This window comes from Ambystoma mexicanum, chromosome 13 (assembly GCF_040938575.1).
Source record: "Ambystoma mexicanum isolate Mex_15411 chromosome 13, UKY_AmexF1_1, whole genome shotgun sequence".
Lineage (NCBI taxonomy): Eukaryota > Metazoa > Chordata > Amphibia > Caudata > Ambystomatidae > Ambystoma > Ambystoma mexicanum.
In genome coordinates, this window is record NC_090938.1 from 405,244,865 (window position 1) to 405,260,896 (window position 16,032).

At 45.2% G+C, this 16,032-nt stretch overlaps 1 protein-coding gene across 6 annotated transcripts in view; it reads right to left on the reverse strand.

Annotated features, from left to right (window-relative positions):
- RNF31 (ring finger protein 31) overlaps positions 1-6,893 on the reverse strand; it is a 915,252-nt gene extending 908,359 nt beyond the window's left edge. For 2 of the 6 annotated variants that reach the window (XM_069633999.1, XM_069633993.1), the window contains exon 1: positions 6,538-6,606. The gene's annotated coding sequence lies outside the window, so the exon portion shown is untranslated. Of the gene's footprint in view, positions 1-6,537; positions 6,607-6,827 lie in introns of those variants that run through there. The other 4 variants (XM_069633995.1, XM_069633998.1, XM_069633996.1 and 1 more) reach the window with 4 other exon arrangements.
- Between the last annotated feature and the right edge of the window lie 9,139 nt (positions 6,894-16,032).

Sequence of the window (16,032 nt, forward strand, 5' to 3'; positions counted from 1 at the left end):
AAATTCACGGCTCGTACCAGGGAAGCAGAGGGCCGCATGTCAGAAACAGAGGACAGCCTGAGGACTGTAAATCACCAAATGACTGGAGCGTTGGCACGCCTCAAGGCACTGGAAGAATGAGTGGAAGAGGGTGAGGGCAGAGCAAGACGGAACATCATCTGGATCCTTGGATTGCCTGAAAACTCCGAAGGCCCAAGCATAGAGCTATTCCTAGAGCAATGGCTTGCGGATCTATTCGCTCTCAAGACCCTACCAAAATTCTTCTCAGTTGAACATGCTGACCAACGGGCAGACAAATACCCGGAGCTCCCCCACGGACGGTAATAGCAAATCTCCTGAACTATAGAGATCGGGACGCCATACTGCAGATGGCCAGAACTAAGGGCTCCATAACATTTAATGGCTCCAGAATCGCCTTTTTCCCCAGACTTCACCAGGGAGGGCCAGAAAGCGAGGCAGTCCTTCGACCCAGTCAAGAAACGCCTTCAAGCTGTTCACATAAAATACAGACTTCTGTTCCCAGCACAACTGAAAATATACCACAATGGTACGGCAGTGCATTTCACGGGTCCCAGTGAATCATGGAGCTGGGTGGAAAGAAACCTAGAGGGTGACTGGAGGCCGAAACAGAGGCAAGACATCAACAGGAGTCGCCCACGACCAGAGAGAGCACCACCTGGGCTCCCACAACAGGAGATGGAGGCACTGCCAAATTAAGGCAATGACTTCTGGAAGCAATCACATCCTTTTTTTTTTAAGGGGATACCAAATATAATGGCTAATATAGGGTTGTAATATTTGGTATCCCCTTGATGATGAGGGGTAACATTTAAAAACGCACTGCTTGAACTATCCCTTGCATTGGGGAGGGGAGTACATCATAAGCCTTCACTGTGACAGCTTCTGATGCCATCCCATCCTTTTTTTGAAGGGGATACCAAATATAATGGCTAATATAGGGTTGTAATATTTGGTATCCCCTTGATTTTGAGGGGTAACATTTAACAAAGCACTGCTTGAACTATCCCTTGCGTTGGGGAGTGGAGTACATCATAAGCCTACACTGTGACAGCTTCTGGAAGTTATCTCATCCTTTTTTTTAAGGGGATACCAAATATTACAGCCAATATAGTGTTGTAATATTTGGTATCCCCTTGATTTTGAGGGGTAACATTTAACAACGCACTGCTTGAACTATCCTTTGCATTGGGAAGGGGAGCACATCATAAGCCTTCACTGTGACAGCTTCTGGAAGCCAAGGGGATACCAAATATAATGGCTAATATAGGGTTGTAATATTTGGTATCCCCCTGATGTTGAGGGACAACATTTGACAAAGCACTGCTTGAACTATCCCTTGCATTGGGGAGGGCAGTACATCATAAGCCTACACTGCGACAGCTTCTGGAAGCCATCTCATCCTTTTTTTGAAGGGGATACCAAATATTACAGCTAATATAGTGTTGGAATATCTGGTAACCCCTTGATTTTGAGGGGTAACATTTAAAGGTATGGTCTAGTAAAAAATGTTATTTAAAAAATAGATAGGCAACATAAAAAAAAAAATACTAGCATTCTCTTTTTTAAAACTTCCTATGTAAAATTTTGAGCTATTCAAGCTCAAAATTTGCAAAAGCAAGCACATGGGCGCATCCATTTGGTGAAATGGATGCCCTTCTGTGCTGGCTTTTGCGGCACTAATGAAGGAAAGCCAGCCAGCTGTAGTAAACAAAAGCTACCGCTGGTTGGCTTTCCCTTCATTAGTGATGTACGCGGAAGACGGGGACCGGAGACCAGAGCAGGAAAGCTGCAGCTGAATCTCGGTAAGTGCTATTTATTTTTTTTTAAAAATAAGCACTAGCTGGGGTTTTTTTTCTAAGTTTTCCGGGCTGGAGGAGCCCGGAAAACTTAGAAATAAAACCGCAGCTTTAAAAACGTATTTATGTTTGCGGTCGCTTTTGAAGCGACCGCAAACATAAATACAACGTTATTGTGTTGGAAAACGCTGCGGTTTTTCTTTCCAAGTTTCTCAGGCTCCTCTGCCTCGGAGGAGCCTGAGAAACTCGGAAAGAAAAACCGCAGCGTTTTCCAAAACAACCGCGTTGTTTCTGCCTGAATCTGCTTTCCCATTTGGGGCTCTCGGGCTCCCCGTGGGGAGCCCGAGAGCCCCAAATGGGAAATCAGATTTAGGCAGAAACACTGCAGCATTTAGCATTTCCCATTTGGGGATCTCTGGCCCCCCGTGGGGAGCACGACAGCCCCAAATGGGAAATCAGCTGTAGGCAGAACCACTGCGGCATGTAAACACAACCGTGTTGTGTTTCTGCCTGCCGTGGCTTTCGCTTTGGGTCTCCGGTGCTCCTAAAAGCGACCGTAAACATAAATACAACGTTTTTAAAGCTGCAGTTTTATTTCTAAGTTTTCCGGGCTCCTCCAGCCCAGAAAACTTAGAAAAAAAACTGCAGCTAGTGCTTATTTAAAAAAAAAAAAAATAGCACTTACCGAGATTCAGCTGCAGCTTTCCTGCTCTGGTCTCCGGTCCCCGTCCTCCGTGTACAGCACTAATGAAGGGAAAGCCACCCAGCGGTAGCTTTTGTTTACTACAGCTGGCTGGCTTTTCCTTCATTAGTGCCGCAAAAGCAAAAGCCAGCACAGGAGGGCATCCATTTCACAAAATGGAGGCGCCCATGTGCTTGCTTTGGCGAATTTTGAGCTTGAATAGCTCAAAATTTTACATAGGAAGTTTTAAAAAAGAGAATGCTAGTATTTTTTTTTTATGTTGCCTATCTATTTTTTAAATAAAAATGTTTACTAGACCATGCCTTTAACAACGCACTGCTTGAACTATCCCTTGCATTGGGGAGGGGAGCACATCATAAGCCTTCACTGTGTCAGCTTCGGGAAGCCATCCCATCCTTTTTTTGAAGGGGATACCAAATATAATGGCTAATATAGTGTTGTAATATTTGGTAACAAAGCACTGCTTGAACTATCCCTTGCATTGGGGAGGAGAGTACATCATCAGCCTACACTTTGACAGCTTCTCGAAGCCATCTCATCCTTTTTTTTGAAGGGTATACCAAATATTACAGCTAATATAGTGTTGTAATATTTGGTATCCCCTTGATTTTGAGGGGTAACATTTAACAACGCACTGCTTGAAATATCCCTTGCATTGGGTAGGGAGCACATCATAAGCCTTCACTGTGACAGCTTCTAGAAGCCATCTCATCCTTTTTATGAAGGAGATACCAAATATTACAGCTAATATAGTGTTGTAATATTTGGTATCCCCTTGATTTTGAGGGGTAATATTTAACAATGCTCTGCTTGAACTATCCCTTGCATTGGGGAGGGGAGTACATCATAAGCCTACACTGTGACAGCTTCTGGAAGCCATCTCATCATTTTTTTGAAGGGGATACCAAATATTACAGCTAATATAGTGTTGTAATATTTGGTATCCCCTTGGATTTTGAGGGGTAATATTTAACAATGCTCTGCTTGAACTGTCCATTGCATTGGGGAGGGCAGTACATCATAATCCTTCACTGCGACAGCTGCTACTGGAAGCCATCCCATACTTTTTTTTGAAGATTACAAATATAATGGCTAATATAGGGTTGTAATATTTGGTATCCCCTTGTTTTTGAGGGGTAACATTTAACAACGCTCTGCTTGAACTATCCCTTGAATTGGGGAGTGGAGTACATAATTTATGTGCACTGTGACTCTGAGGCAGCCCAACAGGTGCTCGGGGCACCAACACAAAATTAATGTGGCAGGGATCACCTTGATCGTCGTGGTCACACAACAAGACGGCAGCTGCCGTAGGCTCCCGGACTAGCAGCTGCTCTGCGATCACACAGAGGGCCAGTGGCCTGGAGGCACGCCGTTACACATGCTGGTCTGGGGCACCCAGAGCGCACCCAGACTAGCAGGGCCGCAGGCCTATGATCACAAGGGGTAGGCCTGCAGGCCCTACACAGTGAGACACAGAGACAGAGTGCCATTACATTTAGTCTACCACCGTGGTATTGCACATGCATGCGGAGGCTCCTTCTTCCAGTCAGGTATGAGGCTGTCATGACACATCCTTAGAGGGTATGAGAAAATGGGGCGAGATCCTCTTTTTTGTGCGGGGCCTGACTCTAGAGGGTGTAGAGAGGAATGTCAAGAGAGGATTAGAGTCAAAGGCCTAGAACAAGGGTAGGTTTTGACTCTATACCTCTCTTGACATCCTTAGTGGGGCAATACATGTTCTTAGAAGGGAAACACCACAATTACTCCCACTATGCTATGAGATGTGTAATATATATATTGTCAGTCTCGTTTATTGTGGGATTTATCTGCGTTTCATGTCAATCCAGTAAAATGAAATATTATTTGTATGTGTTTTACGTGCCTGCCATGATGACTGCATCGCTACACAACACCCTCTACAGTGAACCCATCTATCGGGTCAATTTCCCTAAGGAGGTAGTATTTCAGAGTATTTTTTCAATTTCCAAGCGTAGTTTGTGTACCCATTTCCATCACTGTTGGCAGCTTGCTACTAATAACCAAATAACCCACCAAGTGTTGGCAGCTGTGATTTTTTTAAGCTACCAATAACCATATAACCAACTAAGTTTCATTTAACTCAATGCAGTTCAGCTGACTGATCAAGTAACAGTGGCATACCGCCGAGCCAGGGGTTGGGGGGGGCATGCTGCCGCCCCACAGGCTCTTTTTAGAGCCTGACCATCGTCAGTGGGCCACCCTTCCCGTTCGGCACCTCAATGAGGGTGCCCAATGAGAAAGGTGTCCCACTGGCAGGACAATGTGTGCTCAGTAATTCCTGCTCAGCGCAGTAATTGTCCTGGCAGCAGGACACCTTACCCTTCCCGAAACCTCTGGCAGGACAATGTTCCAAGGAGCTCAGGGCAGCAGCAGAGGGGCTCGCAAGTTGCTCTGTGTCAACAGAGCATTTCAATGTGAGCCATTAGGCACTATTGAGAGGGAGGGGGTACTATTAGCAGGGACTTTTGTCATTTTAGAAATGTGCATGGCAGGGAGTGATCAGGTGTTAGAAGGTTGCATGATGCTACAGGCTTTATGAAATAATGACTATGGCTTTACCCAAGGGGGATTTGTTAGGCTCACATTAATCTGCATGATGCTATTGTGACTTTGCATGCAGGGAGGGGAGAATAAACCCAAATCCATCCTCTTATTGCTCAACATATTTCTATAATGATATATAGTGTAAAGTTAATAATGAAAGGGAAGTTTATGTAATGTAGTTTGCTTCCAAGGCATTGATATAAATAAAGTATTATTTAAGCACATGAAACGCAAAGGGAAAAATTAATAAATATCTAAATAAACAAAAACTGTGAAGATGTGCTCAGCTGCTTAAATTGTCTCCATCCCGGTTTCACTATTAACCAAAGTGTGTGATCCTGGGCAGATCATGAAATCAGACTGTGTCTTATCTGCAGCTCTCTAAGTGTTTCACTTCAAAGCTTATGTGTTAATATATGATGCTGTTATCTAAAAAAAAAATGTAAAAAGCCCAACTTGCTCCATATATAACAGTGCAATTTTGGTATTTTGCAGCACAACATTATTTGCCACTTGGCTTACGTATGACAACTTATTCTAAAGTCACTTGCATTCTGCCTCCAAGTATAAAACACTGATGATGCTCCTTGCTATGTGCTTTCTGTGAAGTAATGTCGGTCGAGGCAATCCGTATGCAGATTAGTTGATGTGCATGTTTTTTGCCCCAGAGCGCCTGGACAGGACTCTAATAGATGAGTTCCCTGCATCTGTAATGAATCTGCCGTTGTTTTTTTTGTGTGTTAAAATGCGAGATGCCACTAGTAATGTTACCAAAAAAAAAATTGGGCAGGGGTGGGCGGTTTCTGGGCGCGAATGAGAACCTGGAAATGCGTGCTCTGCATTTGAGGGGAAAGTAGCAGGAGTTTCACCGTGGTTGTCCCCCAGCCTCTCTGGCAATGCTGAATACTCCCGACTGGACAATATAGAACTCGGGCGTTATGACGGTGTTGTGCAACATTTGGTACCCCATACCGAGGCTCGGAACTCTCCTACTTTGGTCTGCGATCTACGAAGACAGCCGAAGACAGGGGGTACGGGATACCAAATATTACATAACAGTGCCACAATTATTAGTGAAAATGTCGTTTCCCAAAGCTACCCGTGGAAAGCATACAACCCGAACCAACGTATATCGTGGTAAAGTTCAAAGGTGAGTAGCATGTACGTGTCAGAATGTAGGCAGTACCCTCGTTTAATCTCTGCACGGTTGCGAGCTACACTATGAGAGTCCAGGCGAGGAAAGGGACAGACTCGTCATTTACAGTTTCTATTTCCCAGAAACCTTTCCTCGCCTTCTCTGCTGCTTTGTGACTTGTTACTACTGGCGAAGTCTCGTGTCCCTGTCCCACCTTCTCTGTCCCCGTCAGCGCCGCCCCCTCCTCCTGCTCCGTGGTCTCTCGCTCTCCTCTCAGGAGCCCCCTAACCTCTCACCTTCTTCCTCTCACTCAGCCGTCTCGAGCTGTTCGCTCTTCTCTTCCTAGATTTCTCCCCCTAAACCCCTCCTACTTTAAGTTTCACTTTCGTTTCTCACGTCTGCATCTTTCACCCGCTTCCGGCAGTGTTCCCCAGCGAACTCCCATGCATAAGTTTCAGAAAACGAACGCGCATTTATCTCCCACCATGGACCCTCTCTAAAGCCCCACTAGCGACAGACTAGAAGCGGGGTCTCGGTATCACCCCTGGCCAGGCAGCCCCTCTCCTCCCCTCTTGTGGACACCCACCTACCCTGCAGCTGCTCCAGGGCTGGAGTCTCTCGGACATTGAAAACTATTGGATCAGCTGATCAGAGAGCATGAGGGTGGGAGGGGTGTCCGAGGGAGCGCTATAGCACCACCCAGCGCGTGGGAGGGAGACTGCAGGATAGCCTATTTATTTCCCATAGCCAGATAGGGTTGCTATGGCTGCTTTTTGTCATGCAATGACGCGCGTTGGCAAGGACTTTTAATGACCTGTTGCAATTGCTTAGCCATATTTTTTGGCACTGATGGTCTGAAAGACCCCACCCCACGGTTCATTAAGATAGCAAAAACGTTTTCACCTACCTACACTTAATTTAGCAGGAAACCCTTTGGAGGCTGGCTCACCTGGTGGGGCTTTTCTATTTGCCGTGTGTCATTTGTTGTGGCTGGACCTGGGATCACAAAGGCCATCTGACAGTTGTTGGGGGCACCCAGCACACACTTTGGCATACTTGCCAACATTCTGTGACCAAAAAGAGGTAGGAATTTTCAAGTTTCAAAAATAGTCAGCAAAATGGCATCATCGCAGGATATGTATGACATGACACAAAATGTGCCTCTGATCAGATTGCAAGAAATGTCTAACTGGGAGCGTAGGGTTTCCTGAGAAATCACATAACGACATACATGCCAACCCTCCCCATTTTTCAGTGAGAAATATTGCTTTTTCTCACGTTCTCCCGCCTAAGATAATTCCAGCGCCAATACATTCCTATGGGAAAAACTACGTTTCCCGATTTGCTCTCTCAAAACTCCCTCTTAGGTACGTGTGAATGTTGGCATGTATGTAACAAAGGAGTGACTGTGAGCACTGTGGTAAGTTCCATCTTCTTCAGGTTCATGTTTAAGAGTGAATTAAAGAAGTAGTGTGTGACCTTGGTGGTTGTGACACCCCATCCCAAATCTGTGGGTTGTCCACAAAGCCAAATCCAGGCTTCCCCAGGGCATTTGATGTACCAGTGGTCTGGCCTTCTCCCTTTGCGCCCAGGTAGGTGCACCCCCACATCTGAGCTACCATTTACGCCGGTACACCTGTGGGAATGTGAGCTGGTAGGACATTTGTTATTTTCTCTTGGTGTTCATAACGTTTTAATACATTTGCTACTGCACTTTGTTACACAACCCTTTCATTTCCCACATTTCCCAAACGTAACCTACATTTAGGGCCTCATTACATGGAAGGCGGTAAGGGTTAACGGTCACCGGTAAGGGTACCAGTGACCGTTAACCCTTACCGCCTTACTACGAGGTCCCTTTGCAGGACCCGACCTTAACGCCTGGTGTAGACCAGCTGTTAAAGTTGGGACCCGCAAAAGGACCTTGGTGCTAATTACGGTACCGCAATTTGCGGTACCGTAATTACTGCCTTCCCCATTCCCATTAAGCCCTATGGGGCAAAAATGGGAATGGGGAAGGGCCATGGAGAAAGGGGGAATTACCGCCCGCCAACCTTGGAATGGGGTGGTAATTCCCCTTTTCTCCATGGTGGTACTGGTATGGTACCGGCGGCAACCATGGTGTTAATAGCACCATGGTTTACCACCTTCCGTGTAATGAGACCCTTAGTCTCTGCTTTAGGCACTGCACGCTTTTGTAACCTGCAAAAGTCACCTACCCTTCAAAAGGTCTGCTGGTGCTTTTCAAAAAATGTATGCTTGCCATTCTGCACCACATTTTTTTTTCCTTATTTATACATGCTAAATACGTCTGTTTAGGCCATCAGCATAAAAATCATGTGTACCATGGCTCCGTTTTTGGCTTGTGGTATTGCTTGTTTTGTGAAACATTACAAAAAATGTGTGATTTCCTAACTAGAAGAGTAGGGGAATGTAGCTGTGCATTGCTTTTCTCAAAATCTACGGAAGTCATTACCTTACAGGTCCAACTATGTCCAGCACATACCTTTTTTCTGTCATTTTGTCCCTAAACAATGGTAATTTTACTGGCATAGTGGTTGCCTGACCTGTGCAAATGACTGCTTCCTAAACTTGGAATTTTGTCTACTTTTCAGAAATGTATGTCTTTCAGCTTTCCTACCCTCCTCTTCCATTCCGTCCACACATGTCCTATTGGAAAAAAAGGGTAAAATCGCCTACATCTCACCAAACTTATGGTAACCTTATGAAAATATGTTTTTTGGTTTCCACTCAACCTGTTCGTCAAAGCCTGGAAAATGTCGAATTCAGAACAGCAAACCATTTGCTCCTAGCTCTTACAAGGAAAAAAACACAGGTTTTTTTGTACACCATCTTATTGGCATTTTTTGAAAAAACGTATAATTTGCTCTCTTTTTGGTTATTTTCTCTCACCCCCATACAAAAAAACTAGGATTTCTTGGTGGCGTTATGACCGCCTACACGTGGAAAGAAAAGGGCCAAATTTGGCCAAGATATCACATGTAACAATAAAGTTACAAGGGTTTGAATTGCGACATTGTGAAATCACCAAAAAAGGGCTTGGCACTGGGAGGGAAAACCATTGTCAGGAGTTATAGAAACCTCACTTGGATCCTGCTCTCCCACCTAACCATCGTCCTATATCTTTTCTTCCAATTCTTATGAAACATATGAAACCCTTATCACACCTCAGTTTTCTCGCTTTCTTGAATCAAACCACCTCTTGCACCCTACCCTTTCCAATCCGGTTTTAGACCGCTGATGAGCACAAAGTCATTATTGATCTTCATCTTGGATGATTTGGCTCTGCTTCAGGACTGCAGTGAGGTCAGTGTATTGATTCTCCTCAACCTCTTGGCGGCCTTTGATACCAAGGGTCACAGTATTCTTCTCCGCCATCTACAAATATCGGGCATATCTAGTTCTTCTTTATCTTGGTTTGCCTCTTTTCTTACAGATTGCACTCAATTGGTATCTCTTGTTCCTTCCCGCCCTTCGCCTGTAGCTTTAACATGCAGTGTTCCCTAGGAATCTTCCCTTTCCCCTCTTCTTTTTAACCGTTATCTCTGCCATCTGGCTGAGTTCATTGCAGAACATGGTGTGCATTTCTACACATATGCAGATGACACCCAGCTGATTTTTCGTCTTTATTCACACAAATCTGGTCCTCCTCCTAAACTGAGGACGTGTATATCTGCGATCAGTAACTGAATGTCTAGTACCTGGCTAAAATGAAACAGGGACAAAACAGAGATTCTTGTGATTGTCTCCTCCAATTCCAATATGGACTGGAATTCTTAATACTGGACTGCTTCGTTGGGGCCTTATCCCGCCCAAGTGCATCTTTTAAAAGTCTTGGAATACAACTCTTGCCTTCCGGCTCTGGAGAAGCACAGATCTCCTGGGTCTGCAATTCTGGCTTTCTCAAACTGAAACTTCTAAAAAAGATAAAAAGATCCTCCCTTTCATACTATGTGAGCAACGCTCCACAGTTGTGACTTCATCAATCATGGAATTTCTTGATTATTGTATTAGAATTTATCTTGGTCAACCTGATTTCTTAATTCAGCATCTGCAAATTTTGCAAAATTCAGCAGCATGTCTAGCCCTGGAAGCTTCCAGGCTGTCACATTTTAATTCAGCAGCTTCACTGGCTGCCAGTGAAAAGCCACGTTAACTTTAAGATTCTGTGTATCACACCTCGCACCATGCATCTGTCTGCCTCAAATCGAAACTGACTCACTATACCCCCCCAAGACCTCTTCATTCGTCCTTGCAACTCCTTCTGAAAATCCTGAAAATTGCAAGAAGCAAGCTGAAGGGCGCTCCTTCTCTATTCTTGCCCCTTCCCTATGGAACTCTCTCCCCTACCAGCTTTGTGAAATCACAGATAATTTTAGCTTTGGAAAAGCTCTCAAAACGTACCAGTTTAAATTATTTTATAGCTTTCCGTGGCAGTCTCCCGGGGTGTGCCTGTTAGTTTTTAAATACAAATACATACATAAATACATACACCCAAAGTGCTTTTCTATAGAAGAAGAGGAGGGGACAGGAAGGAGAGAGATAGCGAGGTAGAGAGAAACACGATGGTGAAAGTCTTCCTCCACTGTACAGAGTCCTCCTGGTTACTCTATCCCCAACCCCTTCCCTTCTCACTAGAATCAAAAGACCTTTAGAAATGCAGCACCCTGGCGTGAGGCTACTCCCTTTGAATGGGTAGGCTCCTTTGATGCCTGGGTCCAGGATAGCTGACTGTGGTGAAGCTCTCTCTGCGGTAGGGCGTTACCTACCCTCAAAAAGAGATCAAAGAAGATGCATGGCCATTCAGGTTCCTGTCCTGTCAGTTTGTAGGCTCAGCCTGTCTTGCCAGAATACACATCACCTTCCACAGCTGAGCTGGCTCACTGGAGCTGATGCACATCTGACATCAAATAGAATGTAGCTGCAATGATCATGAGTAGTAGCATGCCTTAACCTAGGCATAGCTTATCTTTAGAGTTTACCCTACCACCAGCCTGGGTTACTTATGATCATCATAGTTTTGGTACAGGGGTGCATATCTTAAATGCATCCCCATGTGCTGCAGAGACTTGGCTGTAACTGCAGCTGTCAAATCGGCACCAGTGAAGTCTGAACCTGCTTACTGCTAGTGGTATTGAAACCAGTAAACCTGGTGTTGTGACTGTCTGTTCAATTCATACTGAATAATGAATACATATGTAGCAATGACTATTTTCACATCGGAGTGCTCGTATGTGTGGACATGATATTTCTGGACCAATGAATTGCTGGATTCGAAACCAGCAAATCAGGTGCTGTGACAGTTTTCGCAACTCACCAACTGTCACGGCTCAGGTTCCTATATGGCGGCGCCTGTGCATGCCTACAAACACCTGGAGGCTACCCTGGCATCATTCCCAGCATCACACTATCCACGCTCAGAAACGGACCAGAGCCCCCAGCAATCCTCGGCAACCTATCTCGTGACACGCATGTAGCATGCCGTTCGCGTCCTCATGCTGCTTAGCTGCTTAACTCTTTCAAGCCATGGCCCGGGTGCTCCTTAACAGAGTTACTTCCCACTTAGTTTAGAGTGCGCTTGTACTAATTATCAACTTATCCCTGGTTTTTTGACTTGGCTCGTTTCTACGGATTGGTATTTGGAAGTTCCCTTTGATGCTCCGACGCCTGACGCCCTTCGCAGCTCCCCCCTTGGTTACCGGACTCCTAGCTTCTGCATCCACAGCAATTCTACTGGTCTTGTCCTTCTGTTCTGATGTACCCAGATTTCTGGACCCACTCCGTGTGTCAACGCTTGCTTACCGAGTGCTGGATGCCATTCTGACGAGCACTTCTTTCCCGTGCTGGTCCCTGCAACTCCCATCGTTTGTCTGTTTATTGGTTTCACCTTTCTTCATCAAACACTCCCTCCCTCATGCTGTAAGGCACTTTCTACTGCACCCCTCACGAACGCTCTCCTGACTTCTCCATTGGTTACCTTCTGGATTTTTTTGGACCCTCTGCTGTTTCACCCAGGATTTACTTTGGACTCTGGTTAGTGTGCGCCCTCGTGCCGTTCGGGTTAGGAGTGTCCACAAAGACTCTCTCTGGATATTGCACTCTACTACAACCTACGTTATAGTTGAATATGATGTGTTCATACACGTAGGCAGACCTGCAAAAACCAACAAATCAGATAATTGTACAAAAAAGTATTGAGCGCATTTTTTGTGTCTTCTATTGTAATCTCTGTTTTTGATTGATTTTGTTTGTATCTGATACTTTTTGCATATTAACTCTCTAAAGGGTTATTTTTGAATAGATGTTTTTTTATATTTTTTATTCTTCCTTATGTTTTTATAGCTAAATTTTGAAAAATAAATCCCTATTTTGAAAATATTGTCCCTTATGCTTCCATTAAGATTCCTAATGGGAAAACTTTGAGGTGATATCTGTTTTTGGATACACACAATAGTTAAAGGATTAATTAAATTGTCTTTTAAAACATGTTTGCATCAGCAGCGTGGTTTCTATTTGTGTTTCACTTCGATGACCCCTACCATAACTGTCCACAATGGGGACCCGCTATTATTTTAATACTGCTAGTGGAATAGCAAGCAGGAGCTAATGATCAGGATACTGATGCAGGAAGGCACACATACACACTATGCTTTTTTATTGAGCTAATGAAAGGGGAATCTCATCAGCAGATTACCCTTTCAGAGATTGAATTACCTGCATCATTTTATTAATTAATACAAATCAAAAAAGCCTGGTCTTTTAAACACACTTGCCAAATGGTAATCTGTCACACAGTACCACATTGAGCCCCCAGACCAGTCCTCTGCTTCCCCTACTGTACTCACTAAAGCACATTTACAGCCCTGTGCAGGGTCACATTTTAATTTAAACACTAATAACCAAACTTTATCCGTACCACAATAATGCTCGACCACATATTGAATGCCATAATGTGGAGGTCCCAGTTCTATTTTGTCCATCTGAATGGTTGCGTTTGATTTAATTTCAACCCAGCCAGAAAACTGTAATCCCAATATCATCTCCAGAGACGTAATACTCTCTTGGATGTGATGAATCCAATGGAGTCATCACAGATTCCACAGGGGTGACCTCCTCCCATGTGGCCAGGGGACAGCAGCCGCTACCTGATCCTGACCCTGGGGGCGGCTATATGAGGGAGGATCACATGGTGGAGATAACTACCGGGGGATATTATGACTTCATTGGATGAGACATGGTATCCCCATTTGTCCATCAGAAGACTCCCTTACACCCAACACCCGAATGGCCTATTGCCACTCGACTGTCCCCCCTGTAAGGCATGGCATCAAATTAAGACAGACACAAGTAATCACAGTTCAAGGGGGTTCATTAAACTGTACAATGGGTGAGATAAACCTATAATCTAAACCTAAATCTAAGATGGGAGCAAGCTACAACCATCAAATAATAATAATAATACAGTCCTAATAAGAGTTTAGTAAAATAAAAAGGGCCACTACCAAATAACCTATAGCCAATCCTTACTATTATGCTACAAAATAGTGTGGGATAATGTTCACAAGAAAAGAAAGAAGTTTTCCCAAAATAATAAATCAGGATGTTATGGCCGGGGTCTCCCTTCCCCACATTTTTAGCATGGGACAAGGCGAGACTCTTGTGTACAGCACTCTCCTGGGCTTCCCCAGCATAAACGTACAGTTTCTTTTCTCAGTATCAGGGCCTTCTTTGCCCAAGTCTCTTCTCATGCAAAGTCTCTTGCTTCAGAACAACAAAACAAAAGTTCCTTCTGTTAACCTTTACGTCCAGTGATTACCCTTCATCCTTGGATCCCCCTCAGCCGGGCTCTGATCCTTCTCTCAGTCATCAGCCTCCCTCAGTTGGGCTCAGACCAACCAGAGCGCTTGCCAATTTAAACAGAGACTTCCGAAGGGCGAGCTTGTCTCGCTGGGTCACTCTGTTAACTTACGGCAAGCGCGGGCTTCATATCATCACAGTTCACCCGGCGTTCCCCTCATGAACGCCTGTTTCACATATCAAAACGTCTGCAATGTGTCAAGGTCCTTTGATTGTACAAGGAATTTGGCTTGAGCTTTGTATGACCACCTTAACACCTTATACCGGCCTTCCCTATGGCCTCTTGGTACTTGTAGTTTCTTTACTCACAATGTTCAACAGTCTCTTTGTTTAGGAGAGGGGTACCAGCCATAGACCTTCAACTGAGTGCCCACTTGACGCTGGACCACTCTATCTCTGGTGCCAAGTTTGTTCACAAAATACCTCTTGTCTATTTATCTTCTTAATGTTGCAACTGAAACCTTGAGCCTAACACAGGCCGGTCGACTATCAGGTTCTTTCAACTCACCGTCTGTGCTGAACTCGTTGGCGGTTCCTTTGTCACTGGAGTCAAGGATGGTACCACAATAGCAACAGCGCCTCTCCACCTTGGCTAACAGTGCGGGAGGCTGCCATGTACCGCTGACATCTGTCACACCATTTGCCAGCTGCGATTCCCGGTCTTATGTTCCTTTCATCTGAGGCTTTGCTAGTCTGGATTGAAAAGGGCAAGGGCAACTCCCTCCTTGACGGCCTTTCAGGTCTCACCGCCTTTCTCCTCCGTTTGAACTGCTGTCCAGATATGGCTGCTTTATCGTGTGTTCGGCCTTGCTCGTAGTGTGCTCTTGTGCTCCGTCTTTTATCCCTATAGGGAAGGAAAAGGGTAGTCAGGTGTGTGTAGTTGTCGGTAATTGCCTGACTCTGCCTGATCCTTGCATTGGGACATGTCAGGTAAACGCGGCTCGGGTATTAGTCCGTTGTCGTTCACGCTGTGAAAGAATATTTGTGTTGGAAAAGGGGGCTGCAGCGGTAGAGTGTCTAAGTATCCTACTGGGCAGGATGGGGAATATGTGTCATAAGGAAGGGGATACCGCATCTCACCCTTCGGTGTCCCAATTCCACTCCCCGAAGACCATCCAGGTGATCCTCCCACACTGGTCCACCCCCAGGAACTGTATTCAATAGCGATGGTCGTGTCCTAGCCACCTGGGTGACAGATCTCCGGGAGCTAGCGGGTGAGACACCTTCAGGTTTCTCACACCCGCTTAGGGAAAATAGAGAAACCTTTTCCCAACATCTTTTAGACAAACTCCCAATCATGGTCTGAAAAATAAAAGCTCCCAGAAAACCTTTTTCAGTTCTAATTTCCCTTCATATAGAACTGATCCTTCATATGGAATCATTGAGAGAGGTTCTCCAAGTAATGTGCATCAGTTGATACCAGTGAACTCCAATTCCCACAAACACCGAAGTACTGAGATGAGGAGGATGAAGGAAATGATGCAAAGCAGCAGGAGCCCCAAGCTCAAGGATCGTGCTATTTGTTTTGAGAAAGCACCTATACGTGGGACATTTAAAAATGGAAACCAAAATGTGAGAAGAAGCTTAAGAGAAGACGTTGCATCTCCCTTGGATGCGCGTGCAAGCTGGAGGCACGAGTCAGTTTAGAGGAGCCAAGGGCTTGCCAGCAAAGAGGGAAAGAATTGTTGCGAGAGCAAGCAGGGCCGCAGAAACACCAGGGACCACGAAACAATTCCTGGGCATTCGGCAGCTGCAGGAAGCAGCGTTATCCATAACGAGACCTGAAGGCGAGCCGGCGTGCAGGAGCGGGACCGCGGTTAAAGGCGGAGAGACGTCAAGGCACTCCAGAGTAGAAGGCAGCAGCAGAGCTGTGCCACGTAAACGTGACTGAGACTGACAATGCCAGGAAGAGC